We start from the raw sequence: 21,173 nt of genomic DNA on the forward strand, positions 1-21,173 counted from the left end.
TTCCCTCCTAGTACTCTCCCAAGTAATACAGAAGAAAATCCAAAAGGAGAGTGCAAAGCCATAACCATGGCCGAATCTGGAGAGGAAAGAGAGGAAGAGGACACCACTGAGGAAGACCTCAATGGGCGTGCACCAACCTCCTCTGAGTTCCCCAATGAGGAACCATGGGAATCTGAGGCTCAAAATGAGACCATAGAGATTCCATTGGACTTACTTCTGCCTTTCATGAGCTCTGATGAGTATTCTTCCTCTGAAGAGGATGAGTATGTCACTGAAGAGCAAGTTGCTAAATACCTTGGAGCAATCATGAAGCTAAATGACAAGTTATTTGGAAATGAGACTTGGGAGGATGAATCTCCTTTGCTCACCAAAGAACTGGATGACTTGTCTAGGCAGAAATTACCTCAAAAGAGACAAGATCCTGGGAAATTTTCAATACCTTGTACCATAGGCACCATGACCTTCAAGAAGGCTCTGTGTGACTTAGGGTCAAGTGTAACCCTCATGCCTCTCTCTGTAATGGAGAAGCTAGGGATCTTTGAGGTACAAGCTGCAAGAATCTCACTAGAGATGGCAGACAACTCAAGAAAACAAGCTCATGGACTTGTAGAGAATGTTTTGGTAAAAGTTGAAGACCATTACATCCCTACCAATTTCATAATCCTAGAGACTGGGAAGTGCATGGATGAATCCATCATCCTTGGTAGACCCTTCCTAGCCACAGCAAAGGCTGTGATTGATGTTGATGGAGGTGAACTGATGGTGCACGAAATTGTGATCAATACTTTTTAATACACGAAATAATCCCCGGTAATGGCTCCAAAGACTTGGTGCTCAATACCATGGCATAAACACAACTTCGCACAACTAACCAGCAAGTACACTGGGTCGTCCAAGTAATAAACCTTACACGAGTAAGGGTCGATCCCACGGAGATTGTTGCTATGAAGCAAGCTATGGTCACCTTGTAAATCTCAGTCAGGCAGACTCAAATGGGTATAGTGATAAACGAATAAAGCATAAAGATAAAGATAGAGATACTTATGTATATCATTGGTGAGAGCTTCAGACAAGCGTATGAAGATGCCTTCCCTTCCGTCTCTCTGCTTTCCTACTGTCTTCATCCAATCCTTCTTACTCCTTTCCATGGCAAGCTTATGCAAGGGTTTCACCGTTGTCAGTGGCTACTTCCCATCCTCTCATTGGAAATGTTCAACGCACCCTGTCACGGCACGGCTATCCATCTGTCGGTTCTCAATCAGGCCGGAATAGAATCCAGTGATTCTTTTGCGTCTGTCACTAACGCCCCGCCCTCAGGAGTTTGAAGCACGTCACAGTCATTCAATCATTGAATCCTACTCAGAATACCACAGACAAGGTTAGACCTTCCGGATTCTCTTGAATGCCGCCATCAGTTCTCGCCTATACCACGAAGATTCCGGTTAAAGAATCCAAGAGATAAACACTAGAGCCTCGAATGCTTGTAGATCAAAAGTGGTTGTCAGTCACTTTGTTCATGAGTGAGAATGATGATGAGTGTCACGGATCATCACATTCATCAAGTTGAAGAACAAGTGATATCTTGGACAAAGAACAAGCGGAATTGAATAGAAGAACAATAGTAATTGCATTAATACTCGAGGTACAACAGAGCTCCACACCTTAATCTATGGTGTGTAGAAACTCCACCGTTGAAAATACATAAGAACAAGGTCTAGGCATGGCCGAATGGCCAGCCTCCCAAATGATCAAAAGATTCAAAGACCTAAAGATGATCTAAGATCCCAAGATGTCAAATACAATAGTAAAAGGTCCTACTTATAGAAAACTAGTAGCCTAAGGTGTACAAAGATGAGTAAATGACATAAAAATCCACTTCCGGGCCCACTTGGTGTGTGTTTGGGCTGAGCAAATGAAGCATTTTCGTGTAGAGACTCCTCTTGGAGTTAAACGCCAGCTTTTATGCCAGTTTGGGCGTTTAACTCCCATTTAGGTGCCAGTTCCGGCGTTTAACGCTGGAATTTCTTGAGGTGACATTGAACGCCGATTTGGGCCATCAAATCTTGGGCAAAGTATGGACTATTATATATTGCTGGAAAGCCCAGGATGTCTACTTTCCAACGCCGTTGAGAGCGCGCCAATTGGGCTTCTGTAGCTCCAGAAAATCCACTTCGAGTGCAGGGAGGTCAGAATCCAACAGCATCTGCAATCCTTTTGAGTCTCTGGATCAGATTTTTGCTCAGATCCCTCAATTTCAGCCAGAAAATACCTGAAATCACAGAAAAACACACAAACTCTTAGTAAAGTCCAGAAAAGTGAATTTTAACTAAAAACAAATAAAAATATACTAAAAACTAATTAGATCATACTAAAAACATACTAAAAACAATGCCAAAAAGCGTACAAATTATCCGCTCATCACAACACCAAACTTAAATTGTTGCCTGTCCTCAAGCAACTGAAGATCAAATAAGATAAAAAGAAGAGAATATGCAATGAACTCCAAAAATATCTATGAAGATCAGTATTAATTAGATGAGCGGGGCTTTTAGCTTTTTGCCTCTGAATAGTTTTGGCATCTCACTTTATCCTTTGGAATTCAGAATGATTGGCTTCTTTAGGAACTCAGAATCCAGATAGTGTTATTGATTCTCCTAGTTAAGTATGATGATTCTTGAACACAGCTACTTATTGAGTCTTGGCTGTGGCCCAAAGCACTCTGTCTTCCAGTATTACCACCGGATACATACATGCCACAGACACATAATTGGGTGAACCTTTTCAGATTGTGACTCAGCTTTGCTAGAGTCCCCAATTAGAGGTGTCCAGGGTTCTTAAGCACACTCTTTTTGCCTTGGATAACAGCTTTATTTCTTTCTTTTTCTTTCTCTTTTTTTTCGGTTTTTTTTTCTCGTTTGCTTCTTTTTTTTTGTATTCACTGCTTTTTCTTGCTTCAAGAATCATTTTTATGATTTTTCAGATCCTCAGTAACATGTCTCCTTTTTCATCATTCTTTCAAGAGCCAACATTCATGAACCACAAATTCAAAAGACATATGCACTGTTCAAGCATACATTCAGAGAACAAAAGTGTTGCCACCACATCAAAATAATTAAACTATTATAAAATTCAAAATTCATACAATTCTTTTCTTTTTCAATTAAGAACAGTTCTTAAGAAAGGTGATGGATTCATAGGACATTCATAACTTTAAGGCATAAACACTAAGACACTAATGATCATAAGACACAAACATGGATGAACATAAAGCACAATTTTTGAAAAACAAGAAAATAAAGAACAAGGAGATTAAAGAACGGGTCCACCTTAGTGATGGCGGCTTGTTCTTCCTCTTGAAGGTCTTATGGAGTGCTTGAGCTCCTCAATGTCTCTTCCTTGTCTTTGTTGCTCCTCTCTCATGATTCTTTGATCTTCTCTAATTTCATGGAGGAGAACGGAGTGTTCTTGGTGCTCCACCCTTAGTTGTCCCATGTTGGAACTCAATTCTCCTAGGGAGGTGTTAATTTGCTCCCAATAGTCTTGTGGAGGAAAGTGCATCCCTTGAGGTATCTCAGGGATCTCATGATGAGAGGGGTCTCTTGTTTGCTCCATCCTTTTCTTAGTGATGGGCTTGTCCTCATCAATGGGAGTGTCTCCTTCTATGTCAACTCCAACTGAATAACAGAGGTGACAAATGAGATGAAGAAAGGCTAGCCTTGCCAAGGTGGAAGACTTGTCCGCCACTTTATAGAGTTCTTGGGCTATAACCTCATGAACTTCCACTTCTTCTCCAATCATGATGCTATGAATCATGATGGCCCGGTCTAGAGTAACTTCGGACCGGTTGCTAGTGGGAATGATTGAGCGTTGGATAAACTCCAACCATCCTCTAGCCATGGGCTTGAGGTCATGCCTTCTCAATTGAACCGGCTTGCCTCTTGAATCTCTCTTCCATTGTGCGCCCTCTTCACATATAACTGTGAGGACTTGGTCCAACCTTTGATCAAAGTTGACCCTTCTTGTGTAAGGATGTTCATCACCTTGCATCATAGGCAAGTTGAATGCTAACCTTACATTTTCCGGACTAAAATCCAAGTATTTCCCCCGAACCATAGTAAGATAATTCTTTGGATCCGGGTTCACACTTTGATCATGGTTCTTGGTGATCCATGCATTGGCATAGAACTCTTGAACCATCAAGATTCCGACTTGTTGAATGGGGTTGGTAAGCACTTCCCAACCTCTTCTTCGGATCTCATGGCGGATCTCCGGATATTCACCCTTTTTGAGTGAAAAGGGGACCTCGGGGATCACCTTCTTCAAGGCCACAACTTCATAGAAGTGGTCTTGATGCACCTTTGAGATGAATCTATCCATCTCCCATGACTCGGAGGTGGAAGCTTTTGCCTTCCCTTTCCTCTTTCTAGAGGTTTCTCCGGCCTTGGGTGCCATAAATGGTTATGGAAAAACAAAAAGCAATGCTTTTACCACACCAAACTTAAAAGGTTTGCTCGTCCTCGAGCAAAAAAAGAAAGAAGAGAGTAGAAGAAGAAGGAATGAGGAAGAAGGAGATGGCTTATGTATTCGGCCAAGGAGGGGGGAGTGGTGTTTAGGTTGTGTGAAAATGAAGGAGTGAAGAAGGGTATTTATAGGAGAGAGGGAAGATGGGTTTCGGCCATTATGGGTGGGTTTGGGAGGGAAAGTGGTTTGAATTTGAAGGGTGAGGTTGGTGGGGTTTTATGAAGGATGGATGTGAGTGGTGAAGAGAAAGATGGGATTTGATAGGTGAAGGGGTTTTGGGAAGAGGTAATGAGGTGATTGGTGAATGGAGGAAGAAGAGAGAGAGTGGTGGTGGGGTTGGTGGGGATCCTGTGGGGTCCACAGATCCTGTGGTGTCAAGGAAAAGTCATCCCTGCACCAAATGTTGCTCAAAATCACGTTTTGAGCCATTTCTGGCGTTAAACGCTGGGCTGGTGCCTATTCCTGGCGTTTAACGCCAGGTTCTTGCCCTTTTCTGGCGTTTAACGCCAGTCTGGTGCCCCTTTCTGGCGTTAAACGCCCAGAATGGTGCCAGACTGGGCGTTAAACGCCCAACTGCTAGCCTCACTGGCGTTTAAACGCCAGTGAATTCTTCCTCCAGGGTGTGCTGTTTTTCTTCCTGTTTTTCATTCTGTTTTTGCTTTTTCAATGGATTTTGTGACTTCTTATGATCATCAACCTACAAAAAACATAAAATAACAAAAGAAAATATATAGAATATAATCATTGGGTTGCCTCCCAACAAGCGCTTCTTTAATGTCAGTAGCTTGACAGAGGGCTCTCATGGAGCCTCACAGATACTCAGAGCAATGTTGGAACCTCCCAACACCAAACTTAGAGTTTGAATGTGGGGGTTCAACACCAAACTTAGAGTTTGGTTGTGGCCTCCCAACACCAAACTTAGAGTTTGACTGTGGGGGCTCTGTTTGACTCTGAATTGAGAGAAGCTCTTCATGCTTCTTCTCCATGATGACAGAGGGATATCCTTGGGCCTTAAACACATAGGATTTTTCATTCACTTGAATGATCAGTTCACCTCCATCAACATCAATCACAGCCTTTGCTGTGGCTAGAAAGGGTCTGCCAAGGATGATAGATTCATCCATGCACTTCCCAGTCTCTAGGACTATGAAATCAGAAGGGATGTAATGGTCTTCAATCTTCACCAAAACATTCTCTACCAGTCCATAAGCTTGTTTTCTTGAGTTGTCTGCCATCTCTAGTGAGATTCTTGCAGCTTGTACCTCAAAGATCCCTAGCTTCTCCATTACAGAGAGAGGCATGAGGTTCACACTTGACCCTAAGTCACACAGAGCCTTCTTGAAGGTCACGGTGCCTATGGTACAAGGTATTGAAAACTTCCCAGGATCTTGTCTCTTTTGAGGTAATTTCTGCCTAGACAAGTCATCCAGTTCTTTGGTGAGCAAAGGAGGTTCATCTTCCCAAGTCTCATTTCCAAATAACTTGTCATTTAACTTCATGATTGCTCCAAGGTATTTTAGCAACTTGCTCTTCAGTGACATACTCATCCTCTTCAGAGGAAGAATACTCATCAGAGCTCATGAATGGCAGAAGTAAGTCCAATGGAATCTCTATGGTCTCATTTTGAGCCTCAGATTCCCATGGTTCCTCATTAGGGAACTCATTGGAGGCTAGTGCACGCCCATTGAGGTCTTCCTCAGTGGCGTTCACTTCCTCCCCTTCCTCTCCATATTCGGCCATGTTGAGAGCCTTGCACTCTCCTTTTGGATTTTCTTCTGTATTAATTGGAAGAGTACTTGGAGGGAGTTCAGTAACTTTCTTGCTCAGCTGACCCACTTGTGCCTCCAAATTCCTAATGGAGGACCTTGTTTCAGTCATGAAACTTTGAGTGGTTTTGATTAGATCAGAGACCATGGTTGCTAAGTCAGAAGAGTTTTGCTTAGAATTCTCTGTCTGTTGCTGAGAAGATGATGGAAAAGTCTTGCCATTGCTAAACCTGTTTCTTCCACCATTATTGTTGTTGAAACCTTGTTGAGGTCTCTCTTGATTCTTCCATGAGAAATTTGGGTGATTTCTCCATGAAGAATTATAGGTGTTTCCATAGGGTTCTCCTAGGTAATTCACCTCTTCCATTGAAGGGTTCTCAGGATCATAAGCTTCTTCTTCAGATGAAGCATCCTTAGTACTGCTTGGTGCATTTTGCATTCCAGACAGACTTTGAGAAATCAAATTGACTTGTTGAGTCAATATCTTATTCTGAGCCAATATGGCGTTCAGAGTGTCAATCTCAAGAACTCCTTTCTTCTGACCAGTCCCACTGTTCACAGGATTCCTTTCAGAAGTGTACATGAATTGGTTATTTGCAACCATTTCAATTAGTTCTTGAGCTTCTGTAGGCGTCTTCTTCAAGTGAAGAGATCCTCCAGCAGAGCTATCCAAAGACATCTTGGATAGTTCAGAGAGACCATCATAGAAAATACATATGATGCTCCATTCAGAAAGCATGTCTGAGGGACATTTTCTGATTAATTGTTTGTATCTTTCCCAGGCTTCATAGAGGGATTCACCATCCTTCTGTCTGAAGGTTTGGACTTCCACTCTAAGCTTACTCCATTTTTGAGGTGGAAAGAACTTTGCCAAGAAGGCATTGACTAGCTTTTCCCAAGAGTCCAGGCTTTCTTTAGGTTGAGAGTCCAACCATATTCTAGCTCTGTCTCTTACAGCAAAAGGGAATAGCATCAGTCTGTAGACCTCAGGGTCAACCCCATTAGTCTTGACTGTGTCACAGATTTGCAAGAACTCAGCTAAAAACTGATGAGGATCTTCCATTGGAAGTCCATGGAACTTGCAATTCTGTTGCATTAGAGAAACTAATTGAGGCTTAAGCTCAAAGTTGTTTGCTCCAATGGCAGGGATAGAGATGCTTCTCCCATAGAAATTGGGAGTAGGTGCAGTAAAGTCACCCAGCACCTTCCTTGCATTGTTGGCATTGTTGTTGTTTTCGGCTGCCATGTGTTCTTCTTCTTTGAAGAATTCGGTTAGGTCCTCTACAGAGAGTTGTGCCTTAGCTTCTCTTAGCTTTCGCTTCAAGGTCCTTTCAGGTTCAGGGTCAGCTTCGACAAGAATGCCTTTATCTCTGCTCCTGCTCATATGAAAGAGAAGAGAACAAGAAAATGTGGAATCCTCTATGTCACAGTATAGAGATTCCTTGAGGTGTCAGAAGAACAGAAAATTAGAAGAAGGAGGTAGAAGAATTCGAACTTTGATTAGATAGAGTTCGAATTGTGCATTAAGAAGGAGTAGTATTCCATAAATAGAAGGATGTGGGAAGAGAGGAAGAAGATTTTCGAGAATTCAATTAAAAAGATTGTGAAAACATTTTGAAAAACACTTAATTGATTTTCGAAAATAAGAGTGGGGAAGAAATCAAGTGATTTTTGAAAAAGGAAAAAAAATTTGAAATTAGAAGTTAAAAATATTTGATTGAAAACTTATTTTGAAAAAGATGTGATTGAGAAGATATGATTGAAAAGATATGAATTGAAAACAATTTTAAAAAGATATGATTTGAAAAACATTTTAAAAAGATTTGATTTTAAAAAATGATGACTTGCCTAACAAGAAAAGATATGATTCAAACATTAAACCTTTCTCAACAGAAAAGGCAACAATCTTGAGATGTTCAATCAAATCATTAATTGTTAGTAAGTATCTTTGAAAAAGGAAAGAAATTGATTTTGAAAACATTTGATTGAAAAGATTTGATTTGAAAAAGATTTGATTTTGAAAAACTTTGAAAACTTGAAAAAAATTGATTTTGAAAACAAAATCTTCCCCCTTGTGCCATCCTGGCGTTAAACGCCCAGAATGGTATCCATTCTGGCGTTTAACGCCCAAAATGCTACCTTTTTGGGCGTTAAACGCCCAAACAGGTACCCTGGCTGGCGTTTAAACGCCAGTCTGTCCTTCTTCACTGGGCGTTTTGAACGCCCAGCTTTTTCTGTATAATTCCTCTGCAGTATGTTCTGAATCTTCAATTCTTTGTATTATTGACTTGAAAAGACACAAATTAAAAATATTTTTGGATTTTTAATAATCAAAATGCAACAAGAATCAAATAACAATGCATGCAAGACACCAAACTTAGCAGTTTGTATACTACTGACACTATATGAGACACATAAACACTCAAGTCAAAAGAATTCAAAGATCAGAGTAAGAAATCATCAAGAATTACTTGAAGATTCTTAAGACACATGAATGAATGCATGCAATTGACACCAAACTTAAGATGAGACACTAGACTCCAGCAAGAAACATCAAATATTTTTGGTTTTTATGATTTTGTGAATTTTTTTTTTTTTTTTGCTTTTTTTTTCGAAAATTATATGGAAATAGAAAATAAAGGTTTCAGAATTCTCAATCTGAATTTCCAGGAATCAGTGCAATGCTAGTCTAAGACTCCGGTCCAGGAATTAGACATGGCTTCACAGCCAGCCAAGCTTTCAAGGAAAGCTTCGGTCCAAAACACTAGACATGGCCAATGGCCAGCCAAGCCTTAGCAGATCATTGCTCCAATAGCAAGATTGATAGAGATCAACAAACTATTGTGATGATTAGTTGAAACCTCGGTCCAATCAGATTAGACATGGCTTCTCAGCCAGCCAGATTTCAACAGATCATCATGAAACACTAGAATTCATTCTTAAGAACTCTGAAGAAAAAATACCTAATCTAAGCAACAAGATGAACCGTCAGTTGTCCATACACAAACAATCCCCGGCAACGGCGCCAAAAACTTGGTGCACAAAATTGTGATCAATACTTTTTAATACACGAAATAATCCCCGGTAACGGCTCCAAAGACTTGGTGCTCAATACCATGGCATAAACACAACTTCGCACAACTAACCAGCAAGTGCACTGGGTCGTCCAAGTAATAAACCTTACGCGAGTAAGGGTCGATCCCACGGAGATTGTTGCTATGAAGCAAGCTATGGTCACCTTGTAAATCTCAGTCAGGCAGACTCAAATGGGTATAGTGATAAACGAATAAAGCATAAAGATAAAGATAGAGATACTTATGTATATCATTGGTGAGAGCTTCAGACAAGCGTATGAAGATGCCTTCCCTTCCGTCTCTCTGCTTTCCTACTGTCTTCATCCAATCCTTCTTACTCCTTTCCATGGCAAGCTTATGCAAGGGTTTCACCGTTGTCAGTGGCTACCTCCCATCCTCTCATTGGAAATGTTCAACGCACCCTGTCACGGCACGGCTATCCATCTGTCGATTCTCAATCAGGCCGGAATAGAATCCAGTGATTCTTTTGCGTCTGTCACTAACGCCCTGCCCTCAGGAGTTTGAAGCACGTCACAGTCATTCAATCATTGAATCCTACTCAGAATACCACAGACAAGGTTAGACCTTCCGGATTCTCTTGAATGCCGCCATCAGTTCTCGCCTATACCACGAAGATTCCGGTTAAAGAATCCAAGAGATAAACACTAGAGCCTCGAATGCTTGTAGAACAAAAGTGGTTGTCAGTCACTTTGTTCATGAGTGAGAATGATGATGAGTGTCACGGATCATCACATTCATCAAGTTGAAGAACAAGTGATATCTTGGACAAAGAACAAGCGGAATTGAATAGAAGAACAATAGTAATTGCATTAATACTCGAGGTACAGCAGAGCTCCACACCTTAATCTATGGTGTGTAGAAACTCCACCGTTGAAAATACATAAGAACAAGGTCTAGGCATGGCCGAATGGCCAGCCTCCCAAATGATCAAAAGATTCAAAGACCTAAAGATGATCTAAGATCCCAATATGTCAAATACAATAGTAAAAGGTCCTACTTATAGAAAACTAGTAGCCTAAGGTGTACAAAGATGAGTAAATGACATAAAAATCCACTTCCGGGCCCACTTGGTGTGTGTTTGGGCTGAGCAAATGAAGCATTTTCGTGTAGAGACTCCTCTTGGAGTTAAACGCCAGCTTTTATGCCAGTTTGGGCGTTTAACTCCCATTTAGGTGCCAGTTCCGGCGTTTAATGCTGGAATTTCTTGAGGTGAATTTGAACGCCGGTTTGGGCCATCCAATTTTGGGCAAAGTATAGACTATCATATATTGCTGGAAAGCCCAGAATGTCTACTTTCCAACGCCGTTGAGAGCGCGCCAATTGGGCTTCTGTAGCTCCAGAAAATCCACTTCGAGTGCAGGGAGGTCAGAATCCAACAGCATCTGCAGTCCTTTTGAGTCTCTGGATCAGATTTTTGCTCAGATCCCTCAATTTCAGCCAGAAAATACCTGAAATCACAGAAAAACACACAAACTCATAGTAAAGTCCAGAAAAGTGAATTTTAACTAAAAACAAATAAAAATATACTAAAAACTAATTAGATCATACTAAAAACATACTAAAAACAATGCCAAAAAGTGTACAAATTATCCGCTCATCAACTGATCATTCAAGTGAATGAAAAATCCTATGTGTTTAAGGCTCAAGGATATCCCTCTGTCATCATGGAGAAGAAGCATGAAGAGCTTCTCTCAAATCAGAGACAAACAGAGCCCCCACAGTCAAACTCTAAGTTTGGTGTTGGGAGGCCACAACCAAACTCTAAGTTTGGTGTTGAACCCCCACATTCAAACTCTAAGTTTGGTGTTGGGAGGTTCCAACATTGCTCTGAGTATCTGTGAGGCTCCATGAGAGCCCTCTGTCAAGCTACTGACATTAAAAAAGTGCTTGTTGGGAGGCAACCCAATGATTATATTTTATCTATTTTCCTTTGTTATTTTATGTTTTTTTGTAGGTTGATGATCATAAGAAGTCACAAAATCAATTGAAAAAGCAAAAACAGAATGAAAAAAAACAGGAAGAAAAACAGCACACCCTGGAGGAAGAACTCACTGGCGTTTAAAAGCCAGTGAGGCTAGCAGTTGGGCGTTTAACGCCCAGTCTGGCACCATTCTGGGCGTTTAACGCCAGAAAGGGGCACCAGACTGGCGTTAAACGCCAGAAAAGGGCAAGAACCTGGCGTTAAACGCCAAGAATGGGCACCAGCCCGGCGTTTAACGCCAGAAATGGCTCAAAACGTGATTTTGAGCAACATTTGGTGCAGGGATGACTTTTCCTTGACACCACAGGATCTGTGGACGCCACAGCATCCCCACCTACCCCACCACCACTCTCTCTTTTCTTCCCCCATTCACCAATCACCTCATTACCTCTTCCCCAAAACCCCTTCACCTATCAAATCCCATCCTTCTCTTCACCACTCACATCCATCCTTCATAAACCCCACCAACCTCACCCTTCAAATTCAAACCACTTTCCCTCCCAAACCCACCCATAATGGCCGAACCCCATCTCCCCTCTCTCCTATAAATACCCTTCTTCACTCCTTCATTTTCACACAACCTAAACATCACTCCCCCCCCTCCTTGGCCGAATACATAAGCCATCCCCCTTCTTCATCATTTCTTCTTCTTCTACTCTCTTCTTTCTTCTTTTGCTCGAGGACGAGCAAACCTTTTAAGTTTGGTGTGGTAAAAGCGTTGCTTTTTCGTTTTCCATAACCATTTATGGCATCCAAGGCCGGAGAAACCTCTAGAAAGAGGAAAGGGAAGGCAAAAGCTTCCACCTCCGAGTCATGGGAGATGGATAGATTCATCTCAAGGGTGCATCAAGACCACTTCTATGAAGTTGTGGCCTTGAAGAAGGTGATCCCCGAGGTCCCCTTTTCACTCAAAAAGGGTGAATATCCGGAGATCCGCCATGAGATCCGAAGAAGAGGTTGGGAAGTGCTTACCAACCCCATTCAACAAGTCGGAATCTTGATGGTTCAAGAGTTCTATGCCAATGCATGGATCACCAAGAACCATGATCAAAGTGTGAACCCGGATCCGAAGAATTATCTTACTATGGTTCGGGGGAAATACTTGGATTTTAATCCGGAAAATGTAAGGTTAGCATTCAACTTGCCCATGATGCAAGGAGATGAACATCCCTACACTAGAAAGGTCAACTTTGATCAAAGGTTGGACCAAGTCCTCACAGTCATATGTGAAGAGGGCGCACAAGGGAAGAGAGATTCAAGAGGCAAGCCGGTTCAATTGAGAAGGCATGACCTCAAGCCCATGGCTAGAGGATGGTTGGAGTTTATCCAACGCTCAATCATTCCCACTAGCAACCGGTCCGAAGTTACTCTAGACCAGGCCATCATGATTCATAGCATCATGATTGGAGAAGAAGTGGAAGTTCATGAGGTTATAGCCCAAGAACTCTATAAAATGGCGGACAAGTCTTCCACCTTGGCAAGACTAGCCTTTCCTCATCTCATTTGCCACCTCTGTTATTCAGTTGGAGTTGACATAGAAGGAGACACCCCCATTGATGAGGACAAGCCCATCACCAAGAAAAGGATGGAGCAAACAAGAGACCCCTCTCATCATGAGATCCCTGAGATACCTCAAGGGATGCACTTTCCTCCACAAGACTATTGGGAGCAAATAAACACCTCCCTAGGAGAATTGAGTTCCAACATGGGACAACTAAGGGTGGAGCACCAAGAACACTCCATTCTCCTCCATGAAATTAGAGAAGATCAAAGAATCATGAGAGAGGAGCAACAAAGACAAGGAAGAGACATTGAGGAGCTCAAGCACTCCATAAGACCTTCAAGAGGAAGAACAAGCCGCCATCACTAAGGTGGACCCGTTCTTTAATCTCCTTGTTCTTTATTTTCTTGTTTTTCGAAAATTGTGCTTTATGTTTATCTATGTTTGTGTCTTATGATCATTAGTGTCTTAGTGTCTATGCCTTAAAGTTATGAATGTCCTATGAATCCATCACCTTTCTTAAGAATTGTTCTTAATTGAAAAAGAAAGAATTGCATGAATTTGGAATTTTATAACAGTTTAATTATCTTGATGTGGTGGCAACACTTTTGTTCTATGAATGTATGCTTGAACAGTGCATATGTCTTTTGAATTTGTGGTTCATGAATGTTGGCTCTTGAAAGAATGATGAAAAAGGAGACATGTTACTGAGGATCTGAAAAATCATAAAAATGATTCTTGAAGCAAGAAAAAGCAGTGAATACAAAAAAAAAAGAGGAAGCAAGCGAAAAAAAAAACGAAAAAAAAAAGAGAAAAAGAAAGAAAAAGAAAGAAATTAAGTTGTGATCCAAGGCAATAAGAGTGTGCTTAAGAACCCTGGACATCTCTAATTGGGGACTTTAGCAAAGCTGAGTCACAATCTGAAAAGGTTCACCCAATTATGTGTCTGTGGCATGTATGTATCCGGTGGTAATACTGGAAGATAGAGTGCTTTGGGCCACGGCCAAGACTCAATAAGTAGCTGTGTTCAAGAATCATCATACTTAACTAGGAGAATCAATAACACTATCTGGATTCTGAGTTCCTAAAGAAGCCAATCATTCTGAATTTCAAAGGATAAAGTGAGATGCCAAAACTATTCAGAGGCAAAAAGCTAAAAGCCCCGCTCATCTAATTAATACTGATCTTCATAGATGTTTTCGGAATTCATTGCATATTCTCTTCTTTTTATCTTATTTGATCTTTAGTTGCTTGAGGACAAGCAACAATTTAAGTTTGGTGTTGTGATGAGCGGATAATTTGTATGCTTTTTGGCATTGTTTTTAGTATGTTTTTAGTATCTTTTAGTTAGTTTTTATTACATTTTTATTAGTTTTTAGTTAAAATTCACTTTTCTGGACTTTACTATGAGTTTGTGTGTTTTTTTGTGATTTCAGGTATTTTCTGGCTGAAATTGAGGGATCTGAGCAAAAATCTGATCCAGAGACTCAAAAGGACTGCAGATGCTGTTGGATTCTGACCTCCCTGCACTCGAAGTGGATTTTCTGGAGCTACAGAAGCCCAATTGGCGCGCTCTCAACGGCGTTGGAAAGTAGACATCCTGGGCTTTCCAGCAATATATGATAGTTCATACTTTTCCCAAGATTTGATGGCCCAAACCGGCGTTCAAAGTCACCTCAAGAAATTCCAGCGTTAAACGCCGGAACTGGCACCTAAATGGGAGTTAAACGCCCAAACTGGCATAAAAGCTGGCGTTTAACTCCAAGAAGACTCTCTACACGAAAATGCTTCATTGCTCAGCCCAAGCACACACCAAGTGGGCCCGGAAGTGGATTTTTATGTCATTTACTCATCTCTGTACACCCTAGGCTACTAGTTTTCTATAAGTAGGATCTTTTACTATTGTATTTTCATCTTGGGATCTTAGATCATCTTTAGGTCTTTGAATCTTTTGATCACTGGGAGGCTGGCCTCACGGCCATGCCTAGACCTTGTTCTTATGTATTTTCAACGGTGGAGTTTCTACACACCATAGATTAAGGTGTGGAGCTCTGCTGTACCTCGAGTATTAATGCAATTACTATTGTTCTTCTATTCAATTCCGCTTGTTCTTTGTCCAAGATATCACTTGTTCTTCAACTTGATGAAGGTGATGATCCGTGACACTCATCATCATTCTCACTCATGAACAAAGTGACTGACAACCACTCTTGTTCTACAAGCAATCAAAGCTCTAGTGAATATCTCTTGGATTCCTGATAACACGATGCATGGTTGATCGCCTGACAACCGAGTGCTCGCCTGACAAACGAGCCAGCCATTCCGTGAGATCAGAGTCTTCGTGGTATAGGCGAGAACTGATGGCGGCATTCAAGAGAATCCGGAAGGTCTAACCTTGTCTGTGGTATTCTGAGTAGGATTCAATGATTGAATGACTGTGACGTGCTTCAAACTCCTAGCAGGCGGGGCGTTAGTGACAGACGCAAAAGGATCGATGGATTTTATTTCGGCCTGACCGAGAACCGACAGCTGATTAGCCATATGCTGTGACAGAGCATGGGAACATTTTCACTGAGAGGATAGGAGGTAGCCACTGACAACGGTGAAACCCTACATGAGCTTACCATGGAAAGGAGTAAGAAGGATTGGATGAAGACAGTAGGAAAGCAGAGAGACGGAAGGGAAGGCATCTTCATTCACTTATCTGAAGCTCTCACCAATGATATACATAAGTATCTCTATCTTTATCTTTATGCTTTATTCGTTTATCACTATACCCATTTGAGTCTGCCTGACTGAGATTTACAAGGTGACCATAGCTTGCTTCATAGCAACAATCTCCGTGGGATCGACCCTTACTCGCGTAAGGTTTATTACTTGGACGACCCAGTGCACTTGCTGGTTAGTTGTGCGAAGTTGTGTTTATGCCATGGTATTGAGCACCAAGTCTTTGGAGCCATTACTAGGGATTATTTGAGTTATGTAAAAGTAGTGATCACAATTTCGTGCACCAATGAGCCTTATCAACTTCTGCTTCAAGTCTTTTTTCAAGTGGGCTCCTATGTTAGTATTCTTTCCATCCTCCTTCCCGATCTGTACCTCTTTAGTTTTTCCCCCAGGCTGCGATCGTAATTATTCTTTAGCATGGATTCCCCCGAGCTCAATGGTATGAACTTCCTTGCCTTTACCTCTTAGGTTTAGACTTTCATTGTAGCATTTTCTCGCCAACTTCTGATCTCCTTTGATGGTTGTAATTCCATCTGGTGTTGGGAACTTCATGCAAAGGTGGGGGGGTAGATACCACTTCTCCAAGCCGATTTAGGGTTGTTCTGCTTATTAAGGCGTTATAGGCCGAACCCACATCAACGACTATGAAGTTGATGCTTAGAGTCTTGGATTTCATCCCCTTTTCAAAAGTTGTATGTATGGGTATGAATCCTAGTGGTTTTATGGGTGTATCCCCCCAGCCCGTATAGGGTATCAAGGTATGCTATTAACTCTTTTTCATCCAATCCCAGCTTATCAAATGCTGGTTTGAGCAGGATCAGCCGAGCTCCCCTAATCCACTAGGGTTCTGTGTAGATGGGCATTGGCGAGAATCATGGTAATCACCACCGGATCATCATGTCTGGGAACAATGCCTTGCCCATCTTCTTTGGTGAAGGAGATCGTTGGGAGGTCGGGCAGTTCACCCCCGACCTGATAGACTTCCTTCAGGTGCCTCTTGCGAGATGAGTTTGCGAGACCTCCTGCAGCAAACCCGCCTAAGATCATATGTATATGTCTTTCCGGGGTCTGTAGTGGCGGATCTCTTCGATCCTCCTCATCTCTTTTCCTCTTGCCATGATGATCTGACCTTTCCATGAGATATCTGTCAAGCCGACCTTCCCTGGCCAACTTTTCTATCACATTTTTTTGGTCGTAACAATCATTTGTTGAGTACCCATACAGCATATGGTACTCACAGTATTTGCTATGACTTCCCCCTTTTTTGTTCTTAATGAGCCGAGAGGGAGGTAGCCTTTCAGTGTGACAAATTTTCCTGTAGATGTCAACTAGGAAAACTCACAAAGGAGTATAAGAGTGATATCTCCTAGGTCTTTCGGACCTGACTTCTTTTTTCTTGGGCTCTCTCTCCTTCTCCTTTGATGAGTGAGAGTACCCAGGTCGCCAACTTGGTTCTCGCAGTCTAGCATTTTCCTCCACGTTGATATACTTTTCAGCTCTTTCTTGTATGTCACTTAAAGAATCGGATGCCTTTTTGGGATGGACTGAGAAAAAGGACCTTCTCAGAGTCTATTTACTAGGCCTATAATTACCGCCTCTGTGGGCAAGTCTTGAATCTCTAGGCACGCCTTGTTGAACCTTTCTATGTAGTCCCTCAGAGGTTCTCCGACCTCTTGTTTTACTCCCAAGAGACACGGTGCGTGCTTGACTTTGTCCTTTTGGATTGAAAATCGCATAAGAAACTTACGTAAGAGGTTGTCGAAACTGGTGACCGACCTTGGGGGGAGGCTATCGATCCACTTCATTGCTGCGTTTGTCAGAGTTATCAGAAAGGCTTTGCAACAAGTAGCATTAGAGGCATCGGCTAGGTACATCTGACTTTTAAAGTTGCTCAGGTGATGCTTTGGGTCGGTGGTCCCGTCGTACAGATCCATGTCGGGGGCTTTTGAAGTTCCTTGGAACTTTCGCCCTCATTATATCTTTATTGAATGGATCTTCTCCTCCCAAAGGGGAATCTTCTCGGTCACTGCGAGAGTTTTTACGTCGAAGGTTGGATTCCAATCTTAAGAGCTTCTCTTCAAGCTTTTTTTGTCGCTCGACCTCCCTTCTTAGGTTTCTTTCTACTTCTCACTGTCTCTCCATTTCTTGCTCCAGCTATTCTAGCTGTCCCTGATGGCCATGAAGTAGCCCCAGGAGGTCAACGGCATGAGGTTGTCCCACCTCCCCTTTTTTGGTTTGTTCGCTTCAGATGGGATCCCCTTCGGATCCTTCACCCCTCGGAGGCCTTCTCTATGCTAGTTACCAGCCCCTTGTAAAGTGATTATAGCTCTGTCGTTGTTACTAGCGTCTTGGTTTTCTTTCTCAGATTCAGACACGGTGTTTCTGTCTTTGTTCAGGCCGTCCACCATCATGCGTTAATCTTCCAGGTCCTCGGCAACGGCGCCAATGTTATGTATGTAACCTGAGATAAGTGGATTTGGCTGGAAGGATTGGCCCAAGTGTTAATAGAAGGTGGTCTCCGACTTGATTCACGTCTGGGAGGCGCCGTCTGAATTGTGTGTGCGAAGGAATGGAGGTGGTACCTACAAAGACACTCTGATGCTTAAGTTAGCAAGGGGTTTAGCAAGTTTAGAATGTATTGGAATTTAGAGATACTTGAGGGGTGTTAGGGTATATATAGTAGTGATCCAATAACCACCGTTAGAGTAGTTCCACTTCTGAAGGTGGATAACCGTCCCTTTATCTTAGGATTGTTGAGATATTGCTCCTAGAAGTAGGTTGAGAGATTTTAGGGGCAATTACTTATTTGAATAAGTGTTATCTGCCAGCTCATCTCTAGCCCGACCTCTTTAGAAGAGGTCGGGTGAGTGGTGAAAGCCAATCTTTGGATTGGACCTTTTTGGCTTATTTGGACCTAGGTCATAGTGTTGGGTCAGGGTATGAACACAAATCTTATACTTTGGTCAAAATTTTTAAATTTTTTATGTACTCTTTTAAATATTAATTTTTTTAATTTTTATGTGCTCTTTTAAGAGGAGTATTCATTTTTTATCTAATATTTCTAAATTTTTAAATTTTTTATGTATTCTCTTGAGTATTACTTTTTAAATTTAAATTATATATATTTTAAATTTTATTTGTTGCATGGTCATTTATTATATTGAGAATGTCAAAAAAATAAAAGATTTATAAGTTTGTAGGAATGATTAACTATTTAGGATCATGTAATTTTATAACATTGGGAAATAGAAAATACTTAAAATTAGAACAAGGAGAGTAGTTATTAATGACTTAAACTAGGTCTCGTAAATTACAACAATGTCAATTTACAACTAATTTTTTAATTAAATTTATATTATATTTAAATTTTACTTATAAATTTATTTAATTTGATTCAATAATAATAAATTGTATTATTTTTTATTTTGTAAATCAATCTAAATCAAAATATTATTTTAATCATAACTTTTTTAATAATATATATATATATATATATATATCTCACCATTAGAGCCCAGCTCTTTTTTTAGTCCATCTTTCAATAAGTTGCTGTCCACTTCTCTCTCATTTTGAAGCTGTCCATTATCGTCTGTGACACTATAAATGAAGGATACAATGTCATTCTAATCCGAGCTATATAAGAAACTAATAGCTGACACCTAATCTTACTTGAAGCACTGAAATACTATTTTCATGATTGTTTCACCTGAAACGTTTTCTATAAGATATAACATATAGTATATATTTTACATAATAATCATTAACGTATGTATATTGTATATACTATATAATTAATAACGTATATAATAATAATAATAATAATAATAATAATAATAATAATAATAATAATAATAATAATAATACACTACAATAAATTTGGTAGATAGCGGCGAAAATTTTGCAGCGGTTTTACAAAATCGCCGCCAAATGACATATTGCGGCACATATCGCGGCGGTTAGTGGCGATGCTTCAATCAGGATTGTATTTAGCGGCAGCTTTTCAGCGAACTGCCGCTATCTGTAATGTCGAGTGACTCATCATGTTATATTTTGCGGCGGTTTTTATTCCAACCGTCGCAAAATACGTATAACGACATATTTCATTGGTTTCCTTTAATAACAATTATCTGGGTATAATCTAGTTAATTTAAGACTACTATTTTAGCCTACATATGGTTTAATCATTGTTACTTAATTTGGTAACACTTTTTTTAGATCTGTTTTACGTAAAAAATTTCACAAATTAAATAAGCTATATATGTTAACTCATGTGAACACATTTACCAATAAGATTTCCTCGTTTACTTTGTTGTCATTTAAATTTGCATTCAAACATAAATGTAAAATAAGAAAATATAGTCATAGTCTGATTTTATAAAGTTAAAATAAAGTTGTAACGAGAATATATTAAAGTTACTTCTCTTTGAAGTTATGCTTTACTAAACATAAATCAGGAAACTCTAAGAGTAGATAAACATGTAAACCTGCGACCCAAATCATTAAATTAAGGGAATCAACGTAACTCTTATAATAAAAAATTAAAATTTCTCTCCAACATCTTATTGACCTGGCGAAAAATTAATAATTAAAAATATTTTTTACAAGTCATTAAAAATTCAAAACTTTATAATTTTACCAAAATTATATTTTTAAATTTTAAATTTTTTATTTTATTGATTTGTTGAGCATTTATTAAAATAAAAAATTTAAAATTCTTTTAATAACAATCTTAACTTGTATTTTTAGATATAAGAATTCGTAATAACTGAATTTAAAATTAATTAATATTTTATCAAAATTAAATACTAAATAGAATAAAAATATTTTTATATGAAAACCAATCAATCATCTGCATATTATCATAGTTAATAGATTCAATAATACTAACTGACCAACAAAATATAATATTTTTGGCAAATATTTCACTAATTTTAAATATTAAAGACTAAATTCTAAATTTTAATAAATATTTCTAGAAAATATTTGATTTTTAATAATTTATAAAAAAATATTTATAATTATTATTTTGTTTTATTTATGATTGAATGCATTATGAATATTATTAAATGTACTCTTTATTGTACTCTTTGTATATGCTTGGATCATATATAAATAGATGTAAATTAATTCGATCTACTATGGTCCAAAATTAATTCGAAGCAGACCTATTCGAATTACTATGGACGTCCTAGCGTGCATAATTCGAATCACCTTGATTCGATCTACCTTAAGACTACATGCAAGCATAATTCAAATTGGACAAATTCGAATTACAAGCATTACTACTACTTCGAATAGGACTAATTTAAATTAGCGTTGGTTTGTCTAATTCGAACGAGACTGATTCGAATTACATAAGAATGTACTTTTGGGAGATCCTGGTAATGTTTTTCAGTTTACTAGAATTGTGTAATTTGGTCCTCCATTTGATTTAATTGTGCATTTTACCCAATATATAAGGTGCCTATAATAACTATGATCAGATATAAAGTATACAACAAAAAATTGTGTGGCAATCAAATGTGTTCATATAATATATATAATTAGAAAAAGTCTAGGGGGCCAGCAACTTTATAGAATTT

At 39.7% G+C, this 21,173-nt stretch overlaps 1 non-coding gene across 1 annotated transcript; it reads left to right on the plus strand.

Annotated features, from left to right (window-relative positions):
• Positions 1–7,020: 7,020 nt before the first annotated feature.
• LOC130947495 (small nucleolar RNA R71) lies at positions 7,021–7,128 on the plus strand. The gene has a single exon (XR_009072695.1). It is a non-coding gene; the product is annotated as a small nucleolar RNA R71 (small nucleolar RNA).
• The last annotated feature ends 14,045 nt before the right edge of the window (positions 7,129–21,173 follow it).

Source organism: Arachis stenosperma, chromosome 1, assembly GCF_014773155.1.
Source record: "Arachis stenosperma cultivar V10309 chromosome 1, arast.V10309.gnm1.PFL2, whole genome shotgun sequence".
NCBI classification, from domain to species: Eukaryota; Viridiplantae; Streptophyta; class Magnoliopsida; order Fabales; family Fabaceae; genus Arachis; species Arachis stenosperma.